The 24,788-nt window shown below is 37.5% G+C and overlaps 1 protein-coding gene across 5 annotated transcripts in view; it reads left to right on the top strand.

Moving 5' to 3' along the window:
- The window catches only part of LOC145298432 (hydroxymethylglutaryl-CoA synthase 1-like), a 413,120-nt gene that overhangs the window by 309,869 nt on the left and 78,463 nt on the right, over nt 1–24,788 (top strand). Inside the window, exon 1 of one of the 5 annotated variants that reach the window (XM_080144318.1) lies at nt 9,974–10,248. The exons of 2 other annotated variants lie outside the window; for them this stretch is intronic. The gene's annotated coding sequence lies outside the window, so the exon portion shown is untranslated. Of the gene's footprint in view, nt 1–9,973; nt 10,249–24,788 lie in introns of those variants that run through there. 2 more of the 5 variants (XM_080144320.1, XM_080144317.1) reach the window with 2 other exon arrangements.

Here is a 24,788-nt window from a genome sequence, read left to right as displayed (position 1 = left end):
CCTGTTAACCGCCTGCACTCACTGACCTGTCTTGCAACACAGATGCAAATTGCGTTCAACCTAGCGCTGCATTAATCGTGCTATTCATGTCATGGACTCTATAACATAAGCAGGAGCAGGTTATCTGGGATTAATCTGATCTTAGCCTCGTGCTCCTCATAGAAGGTGTCTTTGACCTCGGCAGAAGAAATAAATCGTGGGGTAATAAATGCTGAATATGCATATTGGACCCGAGGAGATGGTAAAGCGCAGTGACAGGATGCACTCAGTCTCTTGGGAAGGAGGCTCCACTGACGACAAAATGGAGTTGTGCACTGCAAAACTGACTCCGTTAATCTAGTACTTAATTGATTTTAGGCCTTGCCAGAAGAATGTGTAGAACTCCTTGAGACTGTCACTGTTGACAAGACGTGTCTCTTGGAGGGTAGCAACGTCAATGTTCCATTTGGCTAGCTCACGGTCAATGATTGCTGTTTTTCTAGCATCATCAACTTGTTTGAGGTCGTCAAGAACGCATGATTCTAACATTTCAAGTTGCTACTCGCAGGGCTGATGGTTTCACTTTTTTCTTTATGTTTTTTGTCTGGTTCTAAATTCTGCAAAAAGCCTTCTGACTGTATAAGATTTGCACACCCAATGAAACAAACAAGTTGAAGTGTAGTAGTACTGTATTCCTGAGGGCTGAGATGGGCGGTGACTGTCAAGTAGGCTCTGGAGATTCTTCCCACCCAGAGATTCTGTCCTTTACTCCAACCTCTATGTCAATCGGGGTTAGACTTAAAACTGACTCCCAGTGTTGTCTTTACTTTGACACAGCAAAAACTGGACATCTTTCTCTAGGTGCAGGCCTGGATGGTTAATAAGGAAACCTAGGTTTGCCCAGTTACCAGGGTCCTTCTCTTGGTGTTGTAGACAAACTCCAATGAAAAGGCAAGCCAATACAGTTGGTGCCAGCGCGGCTGCAAGAATTGCTAAAAAGATGTTGCAGAGCTCCTCTATCCACATCCGCGATTCCAGACTGGATTTCTGTCAGGGGTTTCTACTCTAGACTTAGGTAGTAGAGCCATTTGTTCATAACTGGAGTTTCTCTTATACATATATCTATCTATATCTATCTATATCTATCTATCTATCTATCTATCTATCTATATATATATATATATATATATATATATATATATATATATATTTTAATAAAATAGGCAGAAGTTTTCACTCCTGCACCTTTGTCTGGTTTGCACATATAAATATCAGTACTGTTCTTACAGAAATTGAAAATAGAGTTCGGTTTAGATTTTTGTATTCTCCCAACGAGTATAAATAAAGAGAGAACACTTTCTGCCTTTGAAATTTTGTTCTCCCAACTAAGACATAATGTTCCAATTTCCCCCGGAAAAAATTTCTGGGATGAAATCTAGTTTAGTTGCCTTAGCTCACTGATACAGTAACACACCTGTCGATCATAGCGACTTTGTCTGGAACATAACGCAATTTAAAACTATGAAAGCGTTAAAGTCCAATACTGATATTTATATGTGCAAACCAGACAAAGGTGCAGGAGTGGTGATTTTGGACAAATCAGACTACATTGAGAAAATGGCAGTTATTCTCAATGATGTTTCAAAATTCTGTAAACTCGGCCCCGTCGAATTGACGGATAATACTTGCAAGAACAAGACTAAAATGCAAAGACGTCTACTTGCATTATTTAAAAAGAAGGTTTTTTGCAAGGACGTCTATGACAGGATCAGACCCTCTGGATCACAACGTCCCAGAATGTATGGTCTCCCCAAAATCCATAAGCAAGGTGTTCCACTGAGACCTATTTTATCAATGGTTGGTTTGGCACAACATTCTTTGGCTCAGTGGCTTGTGGAAATTCTGCAACCTGTGCGTGAGTTATATACCACGCACTGCATCCCAGATTCTTTTCGGTTCGTTGACTGTGTACGTGAGTTAGATTCAAATGCAGAGACATCTTTTATGTGCTCATTTGATGTCTCTAGTCAAATGAGCACATAATCCGTTCTGTTTAATTCCATAATAAAACCCACTGTATATTTCAGATATGTTGACGACACTTTTGCTATTTTTCCATCGCAAGTTGAAGCATCGATATTTTTTAATAGGTTGAATTCTTTGCATGGGCTCTTAAGTTCACTATGGAAAGTGAGAAGGATAATTCGCTTCCCTTCTTGGATGTTCTTGTCGAACGTTCAAGGGGGGGGGCTTTCTCACTACAATTTATAGAAAGCCGACATTTACTGGCCTATATGTGAACTGGTTGCCTTTTGTACCAAAATCACGTAAGGTCGGCTTAATACTTTGGTACATAAAGCCCTCATGATTTGTTCACCTAACAGATTAGACGCCGAACTCGATAAGATCAGGGAAATATTCATCAATAATGGTTATCCTGTTGACCTTATTGATGACTGTATTTTGAAAAAGGTTTCGGATTTTAAATCCCCTAAAAAGTTTGGACCCTTGAAATGCCCGGTTTATTTAACATTACCGTGGATTGAGGAAAAGAATAACATACTTTCCAAACAGATTCGCGGAAGTATTTACGACTGCTTTTATTCTGTGTCCTTGCGTTTGGTATATACTACGAGACCTGCTTTTCCATCTTTTCGCAAGGATAGTTTGCCTTACATCCAAAATAGCAATATTGTATACCAATTCAAATGCCAGTGCGATGCTGGTTATTTTGGGTGAACATCCTTGCATCTTTTGACTTTTATAAACCAGCATGTTCCATCGAAGATCAGACAAGGGAGGATGGGGTCTGGTGGTCTCCCTCCTTCTGCAGCCTTGGACTCTGCTATTGGCCAGCACTTGGTTGACAACCCGTGCTGTGCCGATAGATATTAGATATAAAATAGAATGGTTCGAGGTGCTACATAGAGCGGACTCCAGAAACCATTTAAAGATTTTGGAGTCTATCTCTATTGCGGTGTGTCAACCTTCTTTGTGCCGGCAAAATGAAACATCAAACGCATTATTTCTCTTTGGGGAACTTTGAATTTTTTTTCCCCCATTTTTTTTTATTTAATTTTTTTCTTCCCTCGTTGTGCCAATATTTTAATCGTTTTTAAACGTTAATAAATTTATTTTAGTGTCCCCGTACTTTTGGCACATTCAATAAGTTCCCTATTAGAACTCTTTATTTTCAACATAATATTATTTTGTACGCTATCGATTTTCTCCTGATGAGATGATAGCCGAAAGAGCTCTTGAGAAACTTCTGCCTATTTTATTCAAAACTGTATATAAATTCTGTACCTCCAAACATTTATTTAAATATATATATATACAGTGATGATCATATTTATTGGCACGGTAAAATAAAAGTTAAATTTTGTCTAATAAATTCTAAAAAAAGGGATTAAATTAAAGAAAATAACAAAGTATATTATGTATTTTTAACTGGCCTTTCCGATGCAGCAATCGGATTTTAGAAAAAATAAATAACAAAGGAACAACAAACATAATTGCAAAAAACCCTTGTTCAAAATTATTGGCACGGCTTTGTTTTTCTTTTAGTATCAGTATAATATCAATCAATTTCCGGTTTACGTGCTTTCTGAACTTTTTTATAGCCATATTATGCTTGTTTAACGCTAATTCAGTGAATAATTTTTTTCAGATAATTTTTAGATAGCGATTTATTTAAACTATTATAAGTGACTAAATTATAATTTTCAATCGCCATGGTTAAAACTAAGGAACACAGCGAAGACGTCAGGAAGCTTGTTGTAGCATGCCATACCAATGGGGAGGGCTATGATAAGATTTCAAAGAAGCTAAACCTTCCCAAATCCACTGTTAGAGCCATAATAAACAAGTTCAAATCGCAAGGCCACGTTATGAGTTTAGAGGGTAGAGGGAGAAAAAGGATTCTTTCCCCAAGAGATGAACGGAAAATTGTTCGACAAGTAAAACAAAACCCAAGGATCTCTGTTGGGGAGATTGTTGATGAACAGAGCACCTCTGGGGTGAATGTATCTCGACATACAGTTGGTAGAGTTTTGAAGAGAGCTGGTTTAAAAGCATGTCGTCCGAGAAAGACTCCCTTATTGAAGCCTATGCACCTGAAAGCAAGGCTAGCCTTTGCAAAACGTCATATTGATAAAGATGTTGCATTCTGGAAACGTGTTCTATGAACTGACGAAACGAAAATAGAGTTATTTGGCCATAATAAAGTGTCTTATATTTACAGAAAATCTGGCGAAGCTTTCCTGCCTAAGAACACCATACCCACAGTGAAGCACGGTGGAGGCAGTTTGATGTTTTGGGGATCCTTTGCTGCCTCTGGACCAGGGCGACTTGTTAAGGTCACAGGTAGCATAAAAAAGGAAGATTATGTTAAAATATTGGATGAAAACCTGAAAGACTCTGCTAAAGAGCTCTCACTTGGTCGTCGTTGGTGGTTCATGCAAGATAATGACCCAAAGCATTCGGCTAAACTGACTAAGAAATGGCTTGAGGACAATCATATTAATGTTTTGGAGTGGCCATCACAAAGCCCAGACCTTAATCCAATTGAAAATTTATGGAGAACATTAAAATTGAGGGTAATGCAAAGGAAGCCTAAGAATCTTATTCAATTGGAGGATTATTGTCAGGAAGAGTGGGCTAAAATTACTACTGAAGAGTGCAACAACTTGGTTGTAAACTATGAAAAGCGACTGAGGAAGGTAATCAAGGCCAAAGGCTATACAATTGATTATTAGATAAATCGTGCCAATAATTTTGAACAAGGGTTTTTTGCAATTATGTTTGTTGTTCCTTTGTTATTTATTTTTTCTAAAATCCGATTGCTGCATCGGAAAGGCCAGTTAAAAATACATAATATACTTTGTTATTTTCTTTAATTTAATCCCTTTTTTAGAATTTATTAGACAAAATTTAACTTTTATTTTACCGTGCCAATAAATATGATCATCACTGTATATATATATATATATATATATATATATATATATATATATGCTAGCAAAAGCACCCGTCGTTGACTGGGTTCAAAAACAGCCTACAGAAAATGGACTCTGATTTATGAAAGTATGATAGGTTATGAAAAGGAAGGGTTGTAAAGAGATAGCTTCGAATTTGGGGGTATCAAAACTAAAGCAAAATATGATGAAAGTAAAAATAAAATAGATAAACCCCATAATTTATTATACCATAGCTGTTCACACTGAAACACTTATCACAATATTCTGTGGATCTATATTAAAAAACCTTGTTAAACTTTGTGACATATTTCCATTCTATGGAAGTCAGGCGCAAACGAACACCCCATAATTTTATTATACCATATTTCTTCAAACTGAAGCATAATTATCAAAGTATACTTATGCAGATAGATATGAAAAGTCTTTATTAAAGTTTGTGCCTATTTCCATTCTATGGGGGCCAGGCGCAAACGCAGACCCCACAATTTTATTATACCATCCCTATTTAAGTTAAAACATACTTATCAAAGTATTCTTATGTACATCTATATGAAAAACACTTGTAAACGTTTTTTTAAATCTTTAAATTTTTTATTTCCATACTTTGTGGACTAGGCGCGTTTGCAGACCCCACAATTTTAGTGAATCATCATTATGCCAGATCAAACATACCCATTCCTGTATCTCGATACATCTTCTATCATTATATGTGATCAGTTTTCTATAATAATCAACCATATAGGAGCCTATTCGTGACCAGACACACACACACACACACACACACACACACACACACACACACACACACACACACACACACACAGACACACACAGAGGCGTTCAGCTTTATATTATAGATATATAAGAACAATTAGTTAATAAAACATGTTAAAAAACATTTTGAAAAAGAGTTAAAAACATATTTAATTTTAAAAAGGAAGCACAAAATAAGTGAATAGTCCTTAATCTGTGGAGTTTCAAAGAAATACTTTCCTTCTCATTAGAGGATAGGATTTAGCAAAATGCGGGATTGGATTTTGCTTGCAAAGTATTTGATGAAACGACAAGAAAGTCATAGATCTTACTTGGTAACAAATAGTGAAGTAGAGGGAATAGGGCGAAGAAAAGGTGATTTTATGTGAATGGATATTCTGGTGAAGGGTAAAATATCTAATAACGGTAAAATCCAAAAATCCAAAATCTGTTTAAGCGTTGTCTTAAGGAGAAGTGTTTTCCAACACCCTGGAAAACCTCATCTGTATGTTCTGTATTTAAGAATTCAGGTGATAAGTCATCTCCCTCTCAGTACAGATAAATAAGTCTCTTGTGTGTCATGAGTAAGCTGCTGGAATCCATATTAAATAGAGAAATAGTCAACCACCTCAGCAGAAATAACCTTCTTAGTGGCATGCAATATGGTTTCCATTCTGCAAGATCTACCACAGATGTGCTAACGGTTATATCTCATAGGATTAGTGAATCTCTTGACAAAGGCTCTACGGCAATTGCTCTTGACATATCAAAGGCCTTCGACAAGGTATGGCATAAAGGCCTACTTCACAAGATTTCCAGCTACGGTATAACTGGCAATGTTTTCTCTATCATTAAATCATTTCTCTCTGATAGGCTCATAAGAGTAGTGGTCGATGGACAAAAATCAGAGGCCTGCAGTATTAATGCTGGAGTCCCTCAAGGGTCCATCCTGGGCCCAACTCTCTTCCTGATCTACATCAATGATCTCCCTAAACACATACTTAAATCATTCATTGACATCTATGCTGATGACACGACCATCTACAGCAACACATCAAAGGCTGTAAATGACAAAGCTCTCTCTAATTCTTTCTCCTCTGATCTCGAGCGCATGGTTCAGTGGGGGAAGACGTGGCTGGTTACCTTTACTGCATCTAAAACCAAACTCCTATTCTTACATCATCAACGCTCTGATCCCCATCTGGCATCAATTGAAATGGATGGCTCTCGTCTAGGAGAAGCCCCATATTTTGACAAGCCTCTGGGCTTGATCTTTACTCCTGATCTGAAATGAAACACGTACATCAAGTCTGTTGCCAAGGTCGCTGGAAAGATGGTAGGATCCTTTTACCGCTCAAGAAGATATCTCACTACTGATGCAATTCTCTATCTATATAAGAGCCAAGTACGTCCAAGGATGGAATACTGCTGCCATATCTGGGTAGGAGCTGCTAAAGACAGCCTATCCTGCCTTGACAGAGTACAAAATAGACTTCGTGGCTTAGTGGGCGATGCCCTTTTCTCTTCCCTGCAACCTCTCTCCGACAGAATAGACGTTGCTAGCCTATCTTTGTTTTACTGTTATTTCCATGGCAGGTGCTCGTCTGAGCTCCAATCTCTGGTCCCCCCTCGCCAATCTTTTATGAAAAACACCCGTCTAGCTGAAACCACAGTCAGTAATTTTCCCCACTCTTTATCTGTGCCTAAATCGAAACCTAGATTCCATGAACAAAGTTTCTTTCTTAGAACTGCACGCCTGTGGAACTCTGTTCCGTCTGCCTGCTTCCCACCTGACTACAACCTGGATGTCTTCAAGTCCAACTTAAACAAATTCCTGATGAACTGCCCCCTTAAGTAGACACTTTATTAAATCTCCACACTAATGTACTGTATATGCAATAACCCTTATCCCTGAGTGGCTTCCGGGCCTTGATAAGTGGTGACCACCTTATAAAAAAAAAAAGAAAGAAAAAAAAAGTTGGTTAAATTTCCATTTTTACTAGTAAAATCAAAGGGATTCACATAATTGGAAGATGGTTCAAAGTAATCCAAAAGGCAGAAATCCGTGGAATAATTCACAAATGGGTACAAGGAAAATGGAATGAGTTCAAATAATATTATTAAAAGGAAGATAAGATGTGTGTAGAAAACTTTTTAAAACTGTCAAGGCTGGTCTATTGGAAGAATGAGTCTTTTATATATATATATATATATATATATATATATATATGAATGAAAAAGTGACCCATTTGGTTATCTATTGAGCTCAGCTTAGATTGTGTCAATCAAGACAAATGAGTTTACAAAGCAAGTTAAATAAAAAAAAGAAAAAAATTTTAAATCCAAAAGTAGTGCTATATCTTCCTGTCTCTATGGGTTAAATAATATTACTACATACTAGGATATTCTCTTTTTATTTATCCTGGACTGTTTCAATCGTTTTATTCTTGCCTTCCTTTATTACCTTGGACTATTAATAAGTAGAGAGAGCGAGAGAGAGAGAGAGAGAGAGAGAGAGAGAGAGAGAGAGAGAGAGAGAAGCATAAATAATAGACAATGTATAGAATAAGAGCGAGATAAGGTCAAATAATATGTAGTAGGAGAGGGTGAATTTGGTAGAAAGTTGGTAAGAGATGAGTCACTTGGTGAGTTGTTTCCAAATTATGGCTGATTAGAACAATCAAATAGAAATTTTTAAAAAATTAACTCAATCCCAAAACTAATGAATATTTTCACATGTATTTTGTATGATTAAAATATATAGGAATAAAAGCCTTATGTAAACAAACATTTACTCAGCTTTAATATAATCTTCAACCTCTGTCCCATCGGCCAAATGTTGCATCCCTCTGCCTGTTTTACAAGTATTTCAATGGTGGATCCTCTGACGAACTACAAGCACTTGTACCCCCTCGACGTAAATACCCGTGACAAATTCGACAAGCAGCAAAGACCCGCCCCTACACTGTAGAGATCCCTAGATGTAAGAAAACCTTCTACTCTAATAGTTTCTTTCCCCCAGAACTGCTAAACTTTGGAATTCCTTTCCCGTTTCCTGCTTCCCCAACTATGCTGACAAGTTCAAGTGTAATGTGAACAGACATCTTGCTGCTCAACTCCCTACATCGTATCCCTGCAACGTTAATTAACTCAGCTTTGGTGTAATTATTATACAGGGTGTCCAAAAGTTCACTGAACGGTTTTGAACTTAAATAGATTTTATTTTTGATGATCTCTTTCTGTAATTTTGACACAATCTGTCTAAGACATTGGGACATTTAAAAAAAATAAATGCAAAATTTATGAAAAACAATGGTTTTTAAATGCTGCCCATTTTCAGTTTCGCATATTTGTGCTCTTTCCAAAACATTACTCTGGATTGCGATTTAACTCCCTTATTTTATTCTGCGAAGCTGAAAATGGGTAACATTTAAAAGACATTATTTTTTATAAATAAAGATTATTTTAATTTTGCATTAAGAAGGAAAAATGACCAATGTCTTAGTCAGATTGTGTTAAAATTACAGAAAGATATCAAAAATAAAGAATCTATTCAAGTTCAAAATCCTTCAGTAACTTTTTGGACACCCTGTACTAGGTGTATGTTTAATGGCACCGTGGTCCTTGCCCCTTAAATTGAAAAAAAAAAAAAAAAATAGGGCGTGAATTACATTTTTCGAGTAGTTATAAGCTTGGAAAGACGGGATGGAATTATTCACTATTTTTCACGAAAATTCTGACACACCTAACCCTACTATAATAATTGAAATACCGAGTTTTAACCGTCACTTTTATTAACAAGGGCATTTAACTCATGTTCATAATTTTCGTGATAAGAACATGGAACGTTTTTTAACATTATTTTACCATTCTTTTGATTGAAAATACGCCTCCCCCTCCCCAATATGTTAAAATGATATTTTTTTTCTTTGAATTCTTAAATTTTTGTATTTATCTTTTCTTTCTACTTTTTTTTTCTTTCCTTTCAGACAAAACTAAATAGAAAATTATGAACGTGAGTTAGGGGATTTACTGTTTCTCGATCTGCTTATAAAGATAGCGACTATATTTTTCGGGCGAATTTCATGTAAGAATCTCTCTAAGTTCGATTAAAAGGTTTCCAAAATTCGGGGGGGGGGAGAACAAAAAAAAAACACCTGAAGAAGGTCGGTGGTTAAATCGACGTTTCACGCCTACGATAAACCTGGCTTCCACTTATTTATTTATTTGTTCATTTTCGTGATTAAAGTTAAAAAATACATAAATAAATAAAAATAAGTTGTTTGGGAATAATGCCGAAATCCGTTTCACTCTGAATAATTTAGGTGACCGAAATAGAAAGTGACAGTAATTTAAAAAGAAAAATATAACCGTATGTTATTGTCGTTTTGTTTTCTTTCCATTCGTTAATTAGCGAAGGGGATATTGTCGAGAAAGTTGATAAAATTTAAGTTGGTTTAATTGCGGCAGGTGCCTTCTTCCATGCGCACGCACTGCCCTGCATACATCCGGTGAAGGGGCGTTCCGTATTGATAAGGTTTGTCTGCTGGTTTCCTCATTTAATTTTCTCTTTTCGGAGTGTTTACGCTGTTCACACCCTAAAAACATCACGTTTTTATATTTATTATTTACAGAATGGCTAAAATTTTCGTCTCATGTGCATGAGCGACTTTAGACACGAAACGTGCGATCGTTATTTCGATTCTTTCCATTTTCTACATGCCTTGACTGTTGCTTGTGTATTTTTTTTTATTTTATTTATTGTTTGTATGATTCGAATCTAATGGTTTAATTTACATGAAAAAAAAAAAAAAAAAAAAATGGGGACAACTTGTGAGCTTAATTTCCATTTTTTTTTTCATTTATATTTTTTAGAAGTGTCTTTATCATATATGTAAAACATGCGCATAAAAACATTTAAAAAAACTCAAAAACATAAAAAAAACAATATTATCACAAAAAAAAAAAAAAAAGAAAACTGGCCCCCAACTTTTTGCATTCCTACATCAAATAATAATAATTAAACCACTTGGTACTTATGCTGTTAATGTACCGTGCTGAAATAATTCTCTATTTTCACCTAACAATTTAATAATATAAAAAAAGAAAATATATCGTGTTTATGCACTTATGTTACCGTGCTATATATTAAAAGAAAAAAAATACTATTTTCAAGTTAAATTCACATTTTATGATATTAAATTGTTAGGTGAACTTACAGAATAATTACAAAATACTCTTCTCTCCCCGTGTTAAGAATGGTTTTCTAAATAATATCATTTCAGCACGGTAACATAAGTACCAAAAATATCGTAAAACTTGAATTTAACTTGAAAATACTGACAGCGCGGTCCGGTCCGGTACAATAAGTGCATATAAGCACTTAATTTTTATGATTGAATTATTCGAACTACTATTCTCGTTGAATTGTTGTATTAACAACGTTTCGACCGATGTAACCTCCGACCTTCTTCAGGAACCTTGTACTCGAACTCTGGAACGTACACGGAATTTCGAACTGAACATTTTGCTAATTCTAGATTGTTCTCGTTCCGTCAGTCATGGCCGGGTAGAAATGTTAACGTTTATGTTATTCTTATTTATTATTGCCTGTATGTAGGATTGAATGAACCTTCAACCTTGAAAAAAACTTTCATTCAAAACTGATTATTAAGTAACGCTCTTAAACATTAACCTATACGTTCATGAGGGTTCGGTCTTGGCTTTCTGTAATATTATGAACGTCGTGGTTCGGTTCGAAATACCAGTGACCACGCAACCAAGTTTCATATAAAAATCTCTCTAAGTTCGATTAAAAGGTTTCCAAAATTCGGAAAAAAAAAAAAAAAAAACACCTGAAGAAGATCGGTGGTTAAATCGACCGAAACGAAGATGAGAATAGTAATCCAAGTAATGAAAATTATCGATCTCCAAAATTCCGAAACAAATATTTTATTTATTAATTTGAGAAATCGATCATATTTAAATAAATGTTTTTTTTTATCGTTTCTAAAATTAAAAAAGTGTTTGACCCAAACCTGTTTTATTTTCATTGTTTATTGTTTATCAAAAAACACATAAATCATTATTTTTCAATTAAATTCAATAAAATAACGTTTTGCTCATCATCGATTCAAAAGCTGAAGAACTACAACTTTCGACCTTCATTCATCCTTTTTATCCCTGAAATTCCGTTTTTTTTATGAATGAATTTGAAACAATGTTAAAATTTGAATAAATTAACACGAACATTATCGTTTTAGAAGATACAAGAACTAAAAAAAAAAAAGAAAAAAAAAGAGAGAATGATATGCAAAATATGGACCGTGCCGAAATATTACCATTATTTCGAAACCCATTCTTAACATGGGGAGGGAAGAGCGTTATTTTCTCTTAACAAATAAACAAAAGATATAAAAATTGAATTTAACTTGAAAATCCCATTTAACAAAAAAAACACAATTAATATTCTGAATAAGTACCTTTATTGGTCTTAATGCGATTTTAAAGTTTAATGTTTTATTTTTCTTTGGGTGTGAGGATAAATTTTATCCTTGGGCCCTCGTGTTCTCAATAAAATAATAGTGTGTGCTCTATTACACGTCAATTATCAAGAAAATTATTCGATTTATTTATTTTATTTTTCGGAAAATTAAACATAAAATATTTTGATTTTACTAGATAAATATAACGTTAGTGATCCCTTACGTTTTAGACCATGTAACCTGGGACAAAACGGGTAACCATTTTCTATTTCCCACCATTTTGGAAATATAAAATAGTTACTTGTTCTGTCCTACGTTATGTACTTTAATTTTATGGATTAACCTGAATCCCTCTCTAAATTCTACTGTTATTTTTTCTTCTTTCCACCAAGTTTTTCAGGGTGTTCACACGTAATCAACCTGTGCAATATATATATATATATATATATATATATATATATATATATATATAGGATCTCTATAAGAGTGAGGGTAGCTAAAGATGTTAAACTACAAATTAACGGTTTATTTTTGAGGAGCAAGAAATAACTTTCTAATCGACAGTTTCAGAATTATTTTCTAATTTCGAAGTACCGCAATGAGCAAACCAATCACCAATATGATCCATTATTGTCGAGAGGGAGAGGGGGGGGGCGTATATATTCCAAGCCAATGGTCAAGATCAAAGTGTAGTATCTGTTCTTCAGATGCTGTGCACTTCCATTTCTTGTTCTCTTTCGGTGGAGGAGAAATCCTTCACGACTGAGACAATTTTTATTTTTGTACCTTTTCTCCACGTTAAAAAACGACCCTGGTGTCTAACTCTGTCCCGTGGGGAGGCATAGTAAATAGGTACATAATTTTCTTAGGAGTTTTATCTTTTATGAATACAAAAAACGGAGAAAAAAAAATCATGCAATAAAAACCAACAACTAATTTATATTAAAAAAAAAAAAAATTCTACCTGTATTTAGAGAATTTTATTTATTTTTACATGTCAATTGTTTTGTATTAATTGCTAGCTTGTTTCTAATTAGTAATTACAAGAAAAAAACTACAGGAAATTGTAAAAATTGTAATTACTAATTACAATTTTCTAGAGTTTTTTTTTCTTCTTCTTCTTCTTCTTCTTGCCATGTGCTATTGTGCTGTCTGCAATAACGTCAACGAGTAACGACCATGCGTACGGTGACGGATCAAGTTAGTCCCTCCCTGAAAAATTTTCCGTGCGCCATTTATATAACTACTGTTTTGATGAACGTATGTGTACGACGAGTTCTCTTATTTTACTGATTTTTTTTTTTTTTTTGCCTCAAAATCTTCGGAATACTATTTTTGTTTACAGCACCTAAAATAGCTACCATTCGAAATTTTATTTGTAAAGAAAGGAAATATATTTATTGATTCAATTAATGTCGTCATTCATACAAGATCGCCTCCAATCCTATTGCACTTTTTTCCCCTCATTTTTTAACATCTTTGAAACTTCCTTGACTAGATAAGTTTTTGGTGGATTTATTTGCATAAGGACCCATTGTGTAGTGAATAAAGTACTTGGTAAATAAAACTCAGTTGTAAAAAGTCACCCTCTTCTGGAGACTGAAGGTTCAATCCTCATTGCGGGGTGGCACTCAAAATACAATTGCCAATTACTTAAAACTTCTACACAGTCATGGCTGCCGGAACAAGAGCAAGCTACTCCAGTGGATTAAATAAAGGATTCCATTAGAAATTCCAAAGAGATTCCTTAGTTTGACAGAAAGATTTTCAAGTTGGACTAGATACACCTGAAGGTTGGCAGTTACATCGACTGAAACTTTATTTTGGAATGTTTTTAAAGATTAGTTCTTCCCACTCCCTATCACGAACTGTAAACATTGTATAAATATTTTGTGAAATAAAATCATTTAAACCAATTTAGGGGTATTTTAAGTAGGTTAGCCGGTTGAATAAATATGGTATTTTCGTGCCTGGAACTAATTTAGGGAATAGACAAATTGGAAGACTCTTGAACCAATTCCCATTCGTATTCAATGTGGCCTTGTGCCACATCTTCAAGTATTTTTTTGTATAATTTTTTTTTTTTTTTTTTTTGATAAATAAAATGTCTTAAATAACCAAAACCTGTTTCGATGTTTATATAATTAGGATGGATTGAAAAAGATTTCATATTTAATTTGCTTGAGCGTGCACCAAATTTTATATCATGATACTTACTGGTATGACTGTGCTGTCAAAAATTTGACCTACGTTGTTGTTCGTTGCTTCTGTTCATTACATAATTAAACACGTTTTCTTAATTGCTGAGATAAAAAAAATTTTCATTCACATTGTTATAGAATGAAATCTCTATTATATAAAAGCGACTGTGTGTGTGAGAGCGTTCCTTCCTCATAGGTTCAGCCATTTCGAAACCTATCTTTTGCAAATTTCACACAAAGATAATTTATGTCTGGCAGTGTTCTTAGATAGTTTTTGTACAGAAATTCATCCAATAAGTATCGAAAATTGAAAAAATCCGATCTTAAAAATATTATCTTATAGATAAAAAGGAAGAATTTTTACAGGGGAATATTTCACATTACACTGGCTGGTGTTAGGTAAAATATTTCCCTGTAAAAATTCTTCTTTTTTTTTTTTTTTTTTTTTTTTTAAATCTATAACAGAAGAAAGACTGTTTAAGATCGTCAAGCCCAAATATCAGCTGACGTGATATTGTAAACAAACACAAACAGAATTTGATGAACGACATTATCATTATTATTTTTTTATTTTTTTGCGAATTAATGCACCGGGCAAATTATTCCTCATAATATATAATAATCAATAGAGGATTGATTCTATAATAATATATATACACAATCTGCATGAATTAAAATATCATGTTTAAACGTATTGTATGACCGGGCAACGCCTGGCGGCCAGCTAGTACTTTTATATTTGTATCCCTGCATTAGAGTGTTTGTAGCATAGTCCCTGGCCTTGGTAGGGGTCATTTTGAATGACAATAACGTCTTTTGGTATTGCCAAGAACCACACTGACAATCAATATAAATTAGCTATAAAACTTATATTGTAGTGAAACTAGCACAGAGACTTGACGTTGCCCGGAATTGAATGATAATACACAAATATTTCATACTCCCATATTTTTATTGTCATCGAAAACAGTGAAATTGTTGATTTTTTTTTTTTTTTTTTTTCAATCAAATCAATTGGTTATCTGCTATAGTTGGGGATCCCTCCTTCTCATAGTACACCAGGAGGAAGCTCCACATGCCTCCCCATAGTGACTTAGTCAACAATACATTATAGTTTAAATTGCACTGTAGAGAACCTACTGTTGGTTGATATTATTGAAATTATTTTGTATATAATGTCTTGAATTTAAGTTTAAAATGAAAAAGTCACGTATCCTGGTTCAATTGTGCTTTAAACCGAAACCTTCATTTCAAGTGCGTCTTTGTCTTATCAAAGAACCTACTATTGATTTTATATGCCGGGATCTTTCTGCTTGTGTGGTAATAAAACTTCTCAAATGCACTTGTGGTGTTAGGCTGTATAAGGTGTTAACTAGGGTCAAAATCGCCTGTTCCTTCTTTCATTGGATTTTTTTGATAATCAGCTATCCATATTTATTGAAGACATTCTGATACAAAACGTTTCTAAGAACACTGTCAGATACATGAAGTACATTTGTGTGAAATGTCATAAAAATAGTGCGACCACTTTCGGAGTCCGTAGGAAACGAACTCATACACAGACATACACACACACAAAGTTCCTTTTATATATTAGTAAAAAGAGATAGAGATAGGAAAATGATGTATATTAAAATGGAAATAGATGAAACATTGAAAAATATGGAAAACTTTGAAAAAAAAAAAAATTTATTGCAAAGCATTTTTCTAATTTTAATCAGCAAAGTGTTCATTTATCCAAACTCGTGTTTGGTAAAGAAAAATTGAGTAAATAATCATAAGGCTTATGTCAATATGTTTATCTTGTGAATAATATTCCTATGTAAGTAATAGTAATGTCACTGAGTATGTGTGTTGGTTTACTTTTTTCTTGTTAATGCATGAATATCTGTGAGTAGACGTTCGCTTTTATTTACCTGACTCTCATTAGTGTAAAAGTGTGTGTGTGTGTGATGAAGATTGTATGTCAGTTTTTGAAGTGTTCCTTTCCGCCATGACGTTGTGTTATATTGTATAGTAGCACTTCCCCAGCAGAACCTTACAGTTGGATATCAGATATCTCACACTCTACTGGTGTGTGGCAGAACCTGCACTTGTTATCGTTGCTGAAACCACTCATCTTTTTAAAAGCATTTCTCATCAAACCTTGACCTTAGTCATTATAATCCTCTCCTGATCATAGTGGAGCGATACACTTTTTAGCCAGTCTGCAGAGCCTTCCTTATCTATATTGTCCTGGGTGAATTCATTCAGAAAATACTTAGCATGCTGTTGGGTGGCCTATTCATCCATTTTTTTGCAGTGGAATTTCTTAGTGTATTTTTGGTGACTCTTTTGGATTATTTCCGTAGCAGACATGTTTTCTGACTCTGCCACAATTGTAAGACAGTCTTATCGAAAATGTTTGACCAATTTTGTGATGGAGGTTGTTTTGCTGCCTTTTGTTCGTAATGTTGGTGTACCATCTTGAGGTTTGGATTTCGGAAACTCCTCAGATATTGCCTGGTGCTCACAATAGTTGTATGATGCTGATGGTCAATTTCTAAGAGACCCATACCTCTTGCTCTTCTGGGCAAATACAGCCTAGGAGGCACTGGTTTCCGTATGTCATTCTGCACAGTGTCTACATTTTCTGTGTTTTAGTATCTAGTTTTTTTTTACATGGAGTTCACCATTTATCAAGGCTCAATGGCCACTCAGGGATAAGGGTTATTGTGTGTACAGTAATCAAAGGGATAGTGTAGCAATAGTATTGGAGAATTGGTAAGGTGTCATTACTTAGGGGGGGGCGGTTCATCAGGAATTTGTTTGTGTTGGACTTGAAGACATCCAGGTTGAAGTCGGGAGAGAAACAGGCAAGCGGAACAGAGTTCCACAGATGTGCAGTTCTAAGAAAGAAGCTTTGTTCATGGTATCTACGTTTTGATTTAGGCACAGATAGTGAGTGGGTAAAATTATTGACTGTGGTTTCAGCTAGTCGGGTGTTTTTTGAGAAAGATGAGGGGGACCAGAGAATGGAGCTCAGACGAGCACCTGCCATGGAAATAACGATAGAACAATGACAGGCTTGCTACGTCTCTTCTGTGGGAAAGAGGTTGCAGGGTAGAGAAAAGGGCATCCCCCACCAAGCCACAGAGTCTATTTTGTACTCTGTCAAGGCAGGATAGGCTGTTTTTTGCAGCCCCCGCCCAGATGTGGCAGCAGTACTCCATCTTTGGACGTACTTGGCTCTTATATAGATAGAGAATTGCATCATTAGTGAGATATCTTCTGGAGCGGTAGAAGGATCCCACCATTTTCCCAGCGACCTTTGTGGCCCGTCAACAATGTGAAAGCTGTATACTATCACAGGCATAACTAGTTGGCTAATGGGAGTGAACTTGTTTTTGTTTGTGAGATCTGTTTTACAGATGGTCCTTAGATGACTTATATATATTCAATGTCAATTTTTTCTCTCATCTTGACATGCTGAATTGACTCCTACTCTTCTATGCCAAAGTATTTGTATTTTTTCCTGCTCTTCTTCTTCCTTGCTGTCCGTATCGTCAAGCTGTATGTTTTCCATTTGTGAACCTTCCTCCCAGCTTTGATGGAGTACTTGGCACATTTGTCCAAACCAATCTTTATTCTAATATCCCTGGAGAATTTGTCGACTTAAATCAGCATCTGAGTTAACTTGAGGTCATCCATGAAAAGTAGGTGGTTGACTCTTTTGTTTGGGTATTGTTGGCGGCTCAAATTGTAGGCACTCCAGCTTTTATTGAGTAAATCGCTTAATAGATCTATCATCAGGCAGAAGAGTTGAAGGAAAAGGTTATCTCCTTAAAAGATTCCTCTTCTGATCTTGATGTTAAGGATTTTCACAGTTCCATTAGTGTGGCTTAATACCATTGTTGTTTGCCACATTTTTATATGTATAACCATGGTCTCTTTGATTACTGAATGTATCTTCTATATTATAAATCTTACCTTTCTGTTTAAATGTATGTATGTATGTCTGCCTAAAACTTTCGACAAGCGGCTGATTTTCACGAGATCAGTATCATTTTGAAGCTTGACCCTTCGGACGACAAATATCGAAAAATTAGCCAAAAACATTAATTCCTTCACCCTCAACTGGGCACTTTTCTACAGGGAAGAGTTGCTTTTTCCGCCAATATTTTCGAAAGTCATCCCCTCTTTTCGATTGACTAGCCTTAATTTAAACATTCGTCACTTCCGGTTTGGTGATGGGCATAACAGCAAAGACGTCACTTTTTTTTTTTTTTTCACATTCTTTTCCTCCTTTGTGAGCCTGCCTGCTTACTACCACTTTTTTTTCTTTGTTTTCAACAAACACCTCCAAACCCCCGGGCAACACCGGGCATCCAGACTAGTCTTATATAAATCAAGGCACCGCAGTAGCCATATGTGTGGCACACTTTCAATCCAAGTCTTGCTAGGTTCCTCTGCCTCTTCCTACAACACTCAAAGATGGTTTTATTAATCAATTACAAGTCCTTGGTGCCTAAACACTTTCTCCTGCACTCTGCTTGTTTTTTTTTCTAAACATGCTCCAGAGGAGAGGTGTTAATAGATATGCTGTCTGCAACCAGGCCAGTGAAGAGCTTGTATGTGATTGTGAGACAGCACATGAGTCTGTACTTACTAGTATGAGGGTTGCATCACCTTTTAACAGTCATGCTGGTGTTGCCTTTTCACCCCTCAATAGTCTGGTGAAGCAACTGCTATAATGATTATAAAGTGCCGTTAGTTTATTAAGACGGAAATGGAGTAGATTATTTATGCCAGTTTTTTGTAATTCTGGCATTTATTCAGCATTTGTCTTATCATGTCAATTATTATTTCTGGTTTTGACATTTTCAGTTTGTTTTCATTTTTTAATTCTTTTGGCAAGTGCTGAAATCCTGCACTTGAGTTTCCTCTCTATGTTCTTCAGCTCTCCTAATTTTGTTGGTCCTGCATATGACCTTAAACTATATTCGATGGTGAGACCCCAGCTTGCAAGCTTTGGGGAGTGTGAAGCCACCCTTTCATTGCCATTGCTCCCAGGTCCACTCTGACCTGGAGTGGTAGTACATTTTAGAGGCCCAACTATGAGTTAAATAGAAACCGACTTGAAAAAAAAAAAAACAAATATATTCTATTAAAGAAATTTTCTTCAAAATCGCTGGATTCGGCATTAAATAACCTGAAAAGGGTTGATATGTCGTAAAACAAACAACCAACTTTTGTGCTATATTTTTCACTGCAGATGATGTTCTTCTGCCATCCCTGCACTGCAGGGCCGACAAGGAATTGCCTTATTTGAGACAGTTCCATTCTATAAAGTGTAATCAGTTTTTTTTTTGTGTCTGTTTCGATTTACTCAAAACCGCGCACACCTCGTCTTCTCATGTATCGTTCTCTTCTTCCTCTTCTACTTCTTGCTCTTTTTCTTCTTTTTTCTTCTCAGTCGTCAGAAGCGTCGTCTTTTCTTGACTACGTTTTTCCTTCTCGCTTCTTGCTCACAGTGACCCGTTTTTATGCTAAGCTGAATTCTCGTGTGTGCGAGAGAACACGAGATTTTGCGCGATTACTTGGCAATATTAACCGGCCGCCGCCATCTTGCCATTTTTCTTTGGACGTACCCGCTTTGCAGAATGCACACCTCGAGCGTTTGTCAGGTAAGCCCGTCTGTTCGCAATTTATTACACACTCCCCCCTGATCTCATTATCACAGAAAGAGCAGGGAGGCGGTGGCCTTTTTCTTCGAGTGCTTCTTCGGAGAGGGGGATTCGGGGCTTCATCATCATCTGCTCTGTCTTCCGTGACACGAAGGTCGGCGAACCTAAAGCTGAGCATCGCAGTATCACTGTCCAGGTCTTCATCATCAGCAGGAGGGTCAGTACTTTGAAGGCTACCACTCTCAGTGTCGCTGTGCGTTGAAGCCGTCATGAACCAGAATGATGGGTCGCTGGTCACGGATTCAATTTCACTATCTTCGTCAAGCGGCAGCTGCGTTTGGAATACTGATCTTAAGTCTTTAATATGACGAGGTACTCCATCAACTCGCACCGCCTGCGGGCTGATCACTTCAGTGACATGACCAGTTCCGTAGCGAGTCGTGCACTGGCCTCGGGGTTTTTTAACCCAGACGACATCTCCTTCTTTTATGTTCTTTTGTGGTGGCTCCGGTTCGGGTAGTGAGCTGCTCTCCAAACCTCTCACCCTGACACGGTATGTATGTAGCGCGTTGGCTGGCGCGGTGGAGGGTGAAACATCGTCCTTAGGGGTGACGTTGTACCAATAGACTGCTTCAGGTACCGTACACCCCTTCCACGCTGCGATTGTCTTAACCGTTCTGTGATTGCGCTCAATAATCCCGTTTCCACTGGGAACATGGGCACACCGAAAACGCAGATGGACACCCCAGCCATCTGCAAACTGTTTAAACGGCTCACTAACAAAAGCGGGGCCATTGTCGGTGAGTATCTCAGAAGGAGGGCCACGCTCGAGGAACACACCTTCCAACTCATGGATAATGGCAGCCGCGTCCTGCCGGCGAAGGGGCCGCCACAATGAAAACCTAGATGGTCCACAGTCGATAAGCGTCAAAAAATGCCTCCCGTTGTAGTGCGTTATGTCCATCGCAATCCTATCCCAATTACGCTTCACACTGAGTATTCCCTTCTTCCACCGGACAGGTGCTGGGTCGATCGATCGGCAGGTGTTGCAGCTTCCCACAACAGATTTCACAGCCCTCCGAGACACAGAGGGGTCAACCAATCTGGCGAAGTAAAGCGTTCGGTTTACACCGGGGTGCCCACTTTGGTAATGGACATCATTAATATGCTCCGGGCTGAGTCTATGTCCCACTGCAGCGCAATTTACAGGTGCTGACTCGTTCACTTCTTTTGGCAGGTCTAGCCAACGGCGTGGCACTCTGGTCAGACGATCCGCCTGATTCAAACAGGACTGCACCAGTGTCACATCTATGACCAAGTGGTATTCCTTAGTGGTTTCGGTTAGGGTAGCAAGCCGCCTCCGGATCAACATTTCGGCCGACGCCTTCGTTGTCAGACGTGCTTTTCCGTTCAAGGCATTGGTCATCCACCGATGCACACACATGGAATCCGTGATGATGTGAAGGATTCTAGCCTGCCACTGAAGCGCTAGATTGACTCCTTTCAGTGTAGCATCGAGTTTAGCTAGCATCTTCTATTATCCTTTCGAAGAAGGGTTTGGGTACAGCCGGTGTCAACCAGCGCTGAACGTTCACATCCATCAACTTGAACTGTTACTGCAGGCAGCGCTTTGTTCAATGCTGCGTTGGGGAGGGTGCTAGCGCTGCGGCGTCCCCCCCTTGCCCGTTTCCCGGACAATTCCGCGCTATGTGGCCTGGCTTATTGCATTGGTGACACCGTATTACTTGTCGTGCTCCATAATTAGGGGTGCGCCATATACCGCTTTTGCAGTCTCTGGAAAAGTGGTTGGGGCCACCACAGGTATAGCATCGTAGACCCTTCGTTGGTGAGTCCAGAGTGTCAACAGCTGCAGAGACTAGTTCTCGATCGTCTTTCAAGATGTTTCGTGCTCTCGCCAATAACTCCTCCAATCCAATCTCAGTGAGTCTTGACGATGCTCGCAGAAGTCGACTTGCCTCATCCGGAAGTCCCGACAAAAAGGCGCATCCCAATATGCGATCACTTGCACCGCCGAAGGGAGTGGCAAGCTTTTTCAAGTCGGCCATGTAGACATCCACTGTCTCCCCCGGCCCAAGTCGGCGTTCGGAAAACTGCCTCCAGACGACAAAAGGGTCTGTACCAAATGCCCCGTATAGCGCTTGTGTAATCTGCTCCATGGTCGGATCCTCCCCTAGCTGCTGGTACACGGCATAAGCCCCTTTAGTGAGTCTCAATGGGATAACCATAGCTGGGTCTTTAATCTTGCACAACCGGCAAACGCGCTCAGCCTTTTCCAGCCATTCGACCACCGAGGGACCAGTGGGGGAGCCATCGAATTCCAGAATTAATCTGATGTCAAATTTCTCCATACCAAAGCCGAGATAGCTTGTAATCAGAGTTTTTTTTTGTGTCTGTTTCGATTTACTCAAAACCGCACACACCTCATCTTCTCATGTATCGTTCTCTTCTTCCTCTTCTACTTCTTGCTCTTTTTCTTCTTTTTTCTTCTCAGTCGTCAGAAGCGTCGTCTTTTCTTGACTACGTTTTTCCTTCTCGCTTCTTGCTCACAGTGACCCGTTTTTATGCTAAGCTGAATTCTCGTGTGTGCGAGAGAACACGAGATTTTGCGTGATTACTTGGCAATATTAACCGGCCGCCGCCATCTTGCCATTTTTCTTTGGGCGTACCCGCTTTGCAGAATGCACACCTCGAGCATTTGTCAGGTAAGCCCGTCTGTTCGCAATTTATTACACATTTTGTGCAACAGTCCAGCTGGTTTTGGAGCTTCTGTTTTCAGCATAATGCTTTGATTTGTGCTTTGGACTCCCATGGAATTTAGGGACCGTTTATCTAATAATGTAGAGTCCTGCAGCATAAGATATTCATCTCAGCTCCATGAGGGATGTGTTATAAGTTACAAGTCTCTGGAGAGCAACATTAACACTTTTTATCACTGCTCTGATGGCTCTAATAGTTTGTACTTTTGTCAGCTGAGGTCTTTCTTCTAACCCCATCCTATGAACCTCCTCAAGGTTTTACATAGCATCACCTCTAAGGCCAACTGCTCATCATCCAATTTTGGCAGTTTCTGAAGTAGTGATGTTGGTAGAACCAAGATCCAGTGAGGGGCTGTTTTTTTTTTTTGTTTTTTTTTTTTTTCATTTTCATTGCTGGTGGTGAGAGATCTGTGGGATAGTCCTTTAACAAAGGAGATCCTGATGTTAAAGTAGATCCTTGTTGAGGTGTCATCGGCACAGACAATCTAGATGGGTTAACCAGTGAATGGTGGTGTGGCTCTTGCTGTACTTCTGAGGTGGTGCATTGGTCATTGATGGGAATTGTGATCATGTTTTCCAACGGATTCTGTTTATTTCTAATGAGAGCTGATGCTTGTGTTTTCATGTACTTCATCTCAGCCTCATTAAAAACCTTCATACTCTTGTGTTGCTGACAGGTTATTTTGTTGGGTGGAACATTTCTTTTACCTGGACAGAAGTGGAAGAATGCTTTCCTCCAAGCTTCTGTCCTTTGTTTTTGTTTGAGCATATTCCATAGCACACTGTCCACTTTTTACGCTTTCCTCCTCCTTGATAGGAAGGCAGTCATTTTCTGTCTCCTTTTAGAGCTGCATTTTTAATGAGGATTATTTCCTCTTTTGTCATATATATTTCCATCTGGGAAACCAGTGATCTTAGTCAGGCAACCAGTATGTTCTTTTTCTCTTCAGGAAGGTTGATTTCTTTTATTTTCTCAATCAGAATTTGATTTGCTGTTTTTCTCCATTTTTCAAACTTTTTTGGCATGGTAGCAAAACAGCAACATCTTCTTTTGTGCAACAGTCCATGGCTGGAGCCTTAAGCCCCTTATTTTTTTTTTTCTTTTTTTTTTTTTTTTCTTTTTTTTTTTTGACAAACATGGAGATAGGGGGGGAGGGCAGAGCTTCTGGTATCAAGGCCTGACGGCTGATCCAGATTAACTTGTCATAGCTGGTGTGTCACTTCCAGAGACTAGAAGGTTTACAGTACACCATTATTGGTCTCCTCCTACCTTCTCTATAAACGAGTTGAGTGGCCCTTTTTATCCTATGTGCTGGCCTGCCAGTATATGTTTTTATTTTTTTTTCATATTTTTATAGTTGTTTAGTTTCATTTTCCTTGAGTCAGAGTCCGCAGAAATAAATGGAGGGGGTGTTTCTCCCTGGGGTTAACACTTGACCTCTATATGAGATTCTAATGTTCATTAATGTTCTTTACCGCTCAAACACTCACATAGTAAAGAAGTTGCGAACATAAATTATCTTTCCCTAAGTGACCATTTTATTGTTATACTATAACTTTCTTTTTGGTCTCTTAGTTTTACTGGATTCCAGGACAAGAATTCATCTAGTCTGGTGGAGTATCCAGCTTCATGTTGTTACTTGAAGTAACACCACTTGAAAAAGGTGCACCATTCCTCGTAAAAGCTAGTGTGGGTTAGTCATAACAAGATCTTATTTAGGCTGTGAATACTATTTGATTTTGAATATTTAGTCACAATTTACATCTAAGGAAAATTATCATGCCAGATCCTTGTACAGAGAAACCTTAGACAATGGAGGATAGTGTCTAGTATATGTTCAAGTTCTCTCCAGTTAGTATGCGCAAACTGGTGAAGACTTGTATGTGAGTCATTGAAGACTCCTTTCCACCTCTCTCCCAACCAAATTAGCCAAAGTAACAAGGAGGT

This window comes from Euprymna scolopes, chromosome 2 (genome assembly GCF_053919585.1).
Source record: "Euprymna scolopes isolate OS-2025 chromosome 2, ASM5391958v1, whole genome shotgun sequence".
NCBI lineage: Eukaryota > Metazoa > Mollusca > Cephalopoda > Sepiida > Sepiolidae > Euprymna > Euprymna scolopes.
This window is presented reverse-complemented; position numbering and strand designations above follow the sequence as displayed.